General features: G+C 48.3%; 1 pseudogene; it reads left to right on the top strand.

The window, feature by feature from the left end:
• LOC126436688 (large subunit ribosomal RNA) overlaps positions 1-2,331 on the top strand; it is a 5,332-nt pseudogene extending 3,001 nt beyond the window's left edge.
• Positions 2,332-7,500: the final 5,169 nt, after the last annotated feature.

The following is a 7,500-nucleotide window of genomic DNA, read 5'->3' on the forward strand; positions in this document are numbered from 1 at the left end:
GGCATCTCTGGATGTGTCAAAGGCCTTCGACTCGCTTGCCCACGGTGCCCTTGGTCCTGTGCTAAGGGCCCATGGTCTGCCGGTCGAATTCGTTGACTACATCCAGGGATGCTATGAGGCGGGATCGACGGTTATCTGCGCGGATGGGAAGTCGTCAGATCTGGTGCGGCCTTCGAGGGGTGTCCGGCAGGGTGACCCGCTGTCTCCTATTCTCTTCAACATGTCCATTGACATTCTCTTGTCTCGTCTGCCTGCTCATATTGGTGCACGCATTCTTGGACGGCGGATAAATGCGGCTGCATTCGCTGATGACCTCCTGCTGTTCGCCGAGACTCGTGACGGATTGCAGGAACTTCTCACCATCGCCACGTCGGCCCTGGGGGATCTCGGGCTCGAGGTCAACCCACGGAAGTGTTTCTCTCTCGCCCTTGTCTCATCAGGCCGGGAGAAGAAAACCAAGGTCGACGAGACTGTCATCTTTCGTGCTGGGGGGAACAACATCCCAGCACTGGCGATGGGAGATACTTTCAAGTATCTAGGCCTGCAATTTTCCACGTGCGGACGCAGTCTTTTTCATCCCCGGCGGGAGGTCGAGAAGCAGTTGGACATCATCAAGCGTGCACCACTCAAACCTCAGCAGCGGCTTTTTGCCCTTCGTTCTGTCATCCTCCCGGGTATTTTCCATGGCCTCGCCCTGGGGAGGACTCGTCTTGGGGCCCTCTCTTCCCTTGACGTCTGTGTTCGTGCAGCCCTTCGATCTTGGCTGCACCTGCCAGCAGATACGCCGGTCGGTTACTTCCACGCCCCCATCTCTCATGGGGGCTTGGGGGTGCCTGCAGCCCGCTGGCTGGGCCCTCTTCTTCGCAGGAGAAGATTGGCGAAGATGCAAGGACTGGGTGCGGCAGTGGACGATTCTTCCCAGGACTTAATCCAGCGAGAAATTCACCAACTGGACCACGCCCTGCAATGGCAGGGGGAAGTTATAAAGTCCAGTTACCAGTTGGGCCGGTGTTGGGCCGACCGCCTGCACTCGTCGGTCGACGGCGCTGCGCTACACGAGTCTGCCCGAACACCAGGGCAGCACTGCTGGGTCTCCAATACGCGGCAGTTCGTAACCGGCCGCGACTACATCTCATGCCTGCGTGTCCGGATTAATGCCTTACCAACTCGGGCACGGCTGCTACGTGGGAGGGAAGGTGACACCAGTTGCCGCGCTGGCTGCAATGCCACGGAGACTGCCAACCATGTCATTCAACAGTGCTGGAGAAGCGACGGGGCTCGCATTGCTCGACACGATGCCATGGCGTCCTATCTGGCGCGAGGCCTCCGCCGCAGAGGCTACAATGTTCTGCTAGAGCCTCACCTTCGTACATCTGAAGGCCTGAAAAAGCCAGACATCGTGGCGGTCCGTGACACTGCAGCATTTGTCATCGATGCGCAGGTGGTTGGCGACAACCGTGATCTTGGTAGGTGTCACCGTGAGAAAGTAGCCGTCTACGACAAGCAGGCTGTCTACGACAAGATCCGCGAGCTGTTTCCAGTGGTTACGGAATTCACCACCACGTCGGCGACCATCAACTGGCGTGGGGTTTGGTCTCCAGCCTCTGCTAAAGCATTGCAGGATGTCGGTGTGACGAAGGGCCACCTTTCAACATTGAGCACCAGAGTACTTCTGGGCAGCATCATGGCGGCGCGGCGTTTCGAATCTATGACTGCCCCTCGCCGCCGCACGATGCCCCGCACTGGCGTTGGTTAGCGTGGTCTCAATCCTTCGGCTGCTGCCTGGCCTCTCAGGCATAATACCTCTCTTTGTTCATGTACTGTGTCTACTGTTAAGTGTGTTTTGTAATTTATGTACCATCTGTAAACCCGCTTTGTGGGTATTCACTTATTTGTGTTATTCACTGTACGTGAATAAAGACGGCTTTGATAGCCAAATGCCTCGTCATCTAATTAGTGACGCGCATGAATGGATTAACGAGATTCCCGCTGTCCCCACAATGTTTTAAGTAGGTAAAAATCCTTCGTTACGCTTGAAAAGTCAGTCGGCGCTGCAATGCACTACCAATAGTGGTACAGTGAAGTTTGATTCTATTTGCTCAAGTAGAAACGGAGTAAAAAATATTTCCATCGCGGTATGTACTTCCGTGGTATTGATAAAGAGATTGCCTACTGATGTACATAACAAGTGTTCAACGTCAATCCGAACTACACTACTGGACGCTGGAGTTGTTGCAGAGAAACTGTGGAAGAGATCGTCATAGTAAGTAAGCGGCATTGCAAATTTTGTGTTGATTTTGTGTCTGTCAGTGCGTGTCCTAGAAACTCCTTGCTCAGTGGGTATCGGATTCACTCCACTGACAAACTGTTTTAGGTACAATCAATCTAAACCGATAAATTGGAAGCGCATACCTTGTCCTCTCAGGAAATGTATGTAGTTTTGTTGTGTGGCGCACATTTGAAGAAATATAATTGCTAACGCAACGTCGTGCGCACTCGCACGTTTTCTGTAGAATCACTTGCGCGGTGAAAACAGGAGATTTGCAGCCCCCACTCTGTTAGGAGTATCCTGTATAGTTTCTCGTAGTGTGGTCCTTCGCCTTCCCTAGTATGTTTTCTGCTCTATTTTGTAATGCACAATTTCAGAAATAAAACCGCTGACGTGAAGTGGTGCGTCCGCTGACGTGCCGTTCTGTAGAAACACCCGCGCAAATCGGGCACCCTGCAGCCTTCACTTCAGTTGGCAAACGTCTGTAGTGTATAGGTTCCTTTAGTATAGTATATTATCCTTCTGAATATGGTTTTATTTTTATTATGTGATAAATAATTCAAGATATAAAACTGCTACTGTAAAGTCGTGCGTGCGCCGATGCGCCGTTCCTTAGAACTCCCACGCGGCGACAAAACCGGCACTCTGCAGCTCCCAGATTAGTTAGAAAATTCTGTATGGAATAGTATCTTGTAGTGTACTCTTTGCTCTCTTCGAAAGTGCTTTCAATGTTCCTGTGTGATGGATAGTTTAAGAAATAAAACAGTCAACGTAAAGTCTTGCAAGTGCCGACACCCCGCTCCGTAGAAACTCCAGCGTGGTGACAAAACCGTCGGTCTGTAACCCTCATTGTACTTAGCAAAAATCTTTAGTGTATAAGGTCCTTTAGTTTGCTCTCTCCATGTTCTGAATATGCTTGTAGTTTTGCTGTCTGACTTATAACCTAAGAAATAAAACTGTGAAAGTAAGATCGTGTGCGCGCCTACGCGCTGTTCCCTAGGAGCTCTCACGCCGCGACAAAACCGGCGTTCTGCAGCCCCCATATTAGTTAGGAAAATTCCGTAGAGAATAGTTTCTTGTAGTGTACTCTATGTTTATTCCGAATATGCTTCCAATTTTCTTGTGTGATGAATAGTTTTAGAACTATAACTGTCTATGCAAAGTCGCGTATGTACCGACGACCCGCTCTGTCGGAAATCCTGCGCGGTGACAAAACCGTCGGCTTGCGGCCCTAACTTTCGCTAGCAAAAATTCTTTAGTGTGTAGGTTCCTTAGTGTGCTCTATTCTCCCATTGAATATGCTTCTAGTTTTGTCGTGAGACGGAAAAATTTGAGAAACAGAACTGTCAATGTAAAGTTGTGCGTGCGCTGACGCGCCGTTCCCTAAAAACTGTCATGCGGTAACAAATCCGGCGCCCTGCAGCCCCCACATTAGTTAGATAAATTTCTGTAGTAAATAGTTCCTTTTAGTGTGATTTATGCTCTTTTCGAATATGCTCTCAACTTTCCTGTGTGATGGGTAGTTTGGGAAACAAAACCGTCTATGTAAAGTCGGGCGTGCGCCAACGTGCGTTTCTGTAGAAACTCCAGCGCGGTGACAAAACCGTCCGTCTCCTGCCTTCACCCTAGTTACGTAAATTCTATAGTGTGTAGGTTCCTGTAGTGGGACATCCGCCTCACAAATATGTATTTAGTTTAGATGTGGTGCGCTTAGCCCAAGTGATACAGCTGTTAAATTTGTGTAGTGTGTGAGCCACGCGTCCTTCCCTAGAGACTCTCACAGGGCTACAAAAGTGCGTGTCTGCGGTCCCCACCTTAGCTGGAAAAGTCTGTAGCTATAGGGTTTTGTTGTTCAACTCATGCGCTTTCGAAGTGTGTATGTAGTTCAGCTGTAGGATAAGTAGTATAAGAAATAAAATTATTATTGTAACGTCGTACGTGCGCCCACGCGCCGTTCGGTATAAACTCCCGCACGCTCCATACTAGAAGCGACGCCTCCCTCTGCCCAGCTCAAACCAATATCAGAATGCGGGGTTAAAAAACAGCCGCGAATTGTGGAGCCCTGGCGCACAGCAGAAGGCAGGTAGCGATAGAAATACTCGAAGGCCGCAACAGCGAAAGCGGTCGCGTGCCACAGCCGTCCAGGGCGCGAGAGGCTCGTCCCCAGCGGGGCAGTGTATGCCTGCTCCAAGGCCGCGCGCCTAGGCTCGTCCCCAGCGCGGCAGCTGCTCGTCGCGCAGCGCACGGCAGCCGCTGCTAATCGCACCGACCTAGCTTGGCGTCAGAAAGGCGGCCAGCCCCAAGATGGGGCAAAATAAGGACGCAGATCTAGAAAGTAGTGGTAGAAAAAGCACACAGGTTACAGCCATGACAACCGAAATAGCCGAAAAGTCAAAGACAGGTGATTTGCAAACAATGGTAGAAATGAGGGAAGAGCTAGAAGCATATATGTTCAACGAAAACAACAGGATAAACAACGTACAAAAGAAATTCTTGTTAGGGAAAATGGCTGCTTATGAGCAGATTCTAAGAAAATACGAGATGGAAATAGCGCAGCTCAAAACAGAGTTGAAATGTCTAAAGGAATCTCCCCCAGCAATGGAACAACCACCTGTGAGCTATGCCACTGCAGTCAGCGCAAGAAAAGCCAAAACCGATACAAAAGCAATGCCAAACCAGACCCCAAAAGTTCTTGTCTTTAGACCAGCAGACGGAAAACAGCCAGAGAAGCAGCTACAGGACACCATAAAAGACATTGTAAAAGGAACACTGAAGGACGTAAAGATCACGAAATGTAGGACACTGAAGGACAGTGGTGTCATCTTAGAGGTGCCAAATGACGCTGAAGCAGAAAAAATAAAGAACTGTAAGGAAATAGGAGACTCAGGGATTACAGTAACTGACCCCAGGAAGAAAAACCCAAGGGTGATCCTGTATGATGTCCCAAGACAAATTACCGACGAAGAACTGGTAATGGAGCTCTACACAAGGAATCTTTCATCAATAGGCGGCACAAAGGAGGGAGCTGAGACAGGAATAAGAGCACTGTTTAAAACAGGTCCAAGGAACACAGATACTGTAAACATCGTCCTGGAAATGGAAGCAAAGTACTGGCATCACCTGATGGCACAAGGACGAGCATATATAAACTGTACCTCTCACAGGCTGCAGAATTTCAACAAGGCAACCAGATGCTACAAATGCCATGGTTTTGGGCACACAACACAAACTTGCAGAAGTGCTGAAACAATCTGTGGGCACTGTGCAGCACCAGGACATAGCATTAAGGAATGCAGTAACAGGAACAAGGCACCACAGTGTGCAAACTGCAAGCACTGGAAGAAGCCACATAACCACTCAGTAATGGACAAAAACTGCCCCGAATATGTCAGATTCATGGCGAAAGAAGAAAAAAGAACTGAATATGGCCAGTAACACTTCTACGCCACAGTCCCCAGGTCGACAGGTAGCTGACATGAACACAAAGTCCAGTACCCTCAAGATTCTCCAACTAAACGGGCAGAGATCCAAAGTAGTACCTAGTCAAGCATCACTTAAGATGGAAGAGGAAAACCTTGACATTATTCTTATCCAAGAGCCCTATTTAATGGAAAATAAGATCAAAGGATATCCTCTAGGCTTCCGCCTAGTATACAGCAGCAACCATGGAGTACCGAAAGCAGCCATAGGAATACGAAACACAAACTTGACAATTCTGCAGATAACCTCCCTTTGTGATGCTCATACCGCTGTAGCTGCAGTAACCGGCGATTTTGGTGAAATATACTTAATAAGCCTGTACTGCCAGTTCAATACCCCAATTGATGAATATTTGCATCGACTGGATACCATCATCCACGAAACCCAAGGAAAAGCCTTCATAATAGCAATGGATGCGAATGCCATGTCACCACTATGGCACAGCCAGGACACAGATGAAGCAGGACGAAAACTAGAGGATTTCATCTTCCAACATGGCTTAACTGTAATAAATAGAGACTCACCGTTAACAACTTTCAGTGGGCCAGTGGGGGAAAATAACATCGACGTAACACTTTGCTCAGCAAACATGTCAAGGATGGTCTCTAGATGGATGATTCAAGAGGAATGGACCTCGAGTGACCACAGGGCGATCACGTTTGAGATCTCAAAACAACATAGGGAGAGGGTCATAGAAGAGCTACTGAGATACAACACCACCTTTGCAAAATGGCAAATTTTTGATTGCCAGCTGACCACCAGAGTGGAAAACTGGCCAAACGCCGTGGGAACAAATGTAAATGAGAAAGTAGACCTCCTCCAGACAGCAATACAGGAGAGCTGCAGGAAGGCCATGAGGAGAAGAACACGGCTGAAGAATGCTGTTCCTTGGTGGAATGAAACATTGACAAAAATGCGGCAGGACACAATTGCAGCTCGACACCGGCTCCAGAATGCGCGACGTGCAAATCGTGAGGCAGAAATACTGGCAGCAAAGACAACTTACAGAAGCACAAAAAATAAATATAACAAAGAAATTACGAAAGCGAAGACAGATACATGGAAGAAATGGGTAAAGGAGTGCAACAGCAATGACCCTTGGAAGCTGACCGATAGAATCCTTCGCCCTAAATATGGCACCGAAACTGTCCTCAGTAATGTAAAAGTGGCAGGAAGAGGCCCTACAATGACCTGGCAGGAAACAGTGAAAGAACTGTTGAATAACCTACTACCGGATGACAACCCAGAGGAGGACACAATACAGCAATCAGCTGTGAAGGAGCAAAATATAGGGTACCAAAATGAAGGAAACGAGCCAGACTTCTCAGCACAAGAGATAGAGACTGCAGTGAAGGCATGCAAACCACACAAAGCCACAGGACCAGATGGCATAGATGATGCCATTATAAAGCGGATATGGGAACACAATCCTGCTCTCCTCATTGATACCTATAACAGCTGCCTTAGAGAGTCCACTTTCCCAGACAATTGGAAAATAGGAAATGTCTGCATATTACTTAAGTCTATCACAAAGCCAAGGGATGAGGTGAAGTCTTATCGACCCATCTGCCTGCTCCCTATCCTTGGCAAAGTATTAGAAAGGCTAATAGTGACCAGACTGGACAAAAGGTATGAAGAGTCAGGACTAAAGGCAACAAACCAATTTGGCTTCAGAAAGGGTGCATCCACAGAAATGGCAATCAGGCAGGTTGTCTCCAGTGCAAACTGTGAAGAAAAATATGTTGTTGTCA

The sequence above is a fragment of the Schistocerca serialis genome, unplaced genomic scaffold, assembly GCF_023864345.2.
Source record: "Schistocerca serialis cubense isolate TAMUIC-IGC-003099 unplaced genomic scaffold, iqSchSeri2.2 HiC_scaffold_1242, whole genome shotgun sequence".
Taxonomy (NCBI): Eukaryota; Metazoa; Arthropoda; class Insecta; order Orthoptera; family Acrididae; genus Schistocerca; species Schistocerca serialis.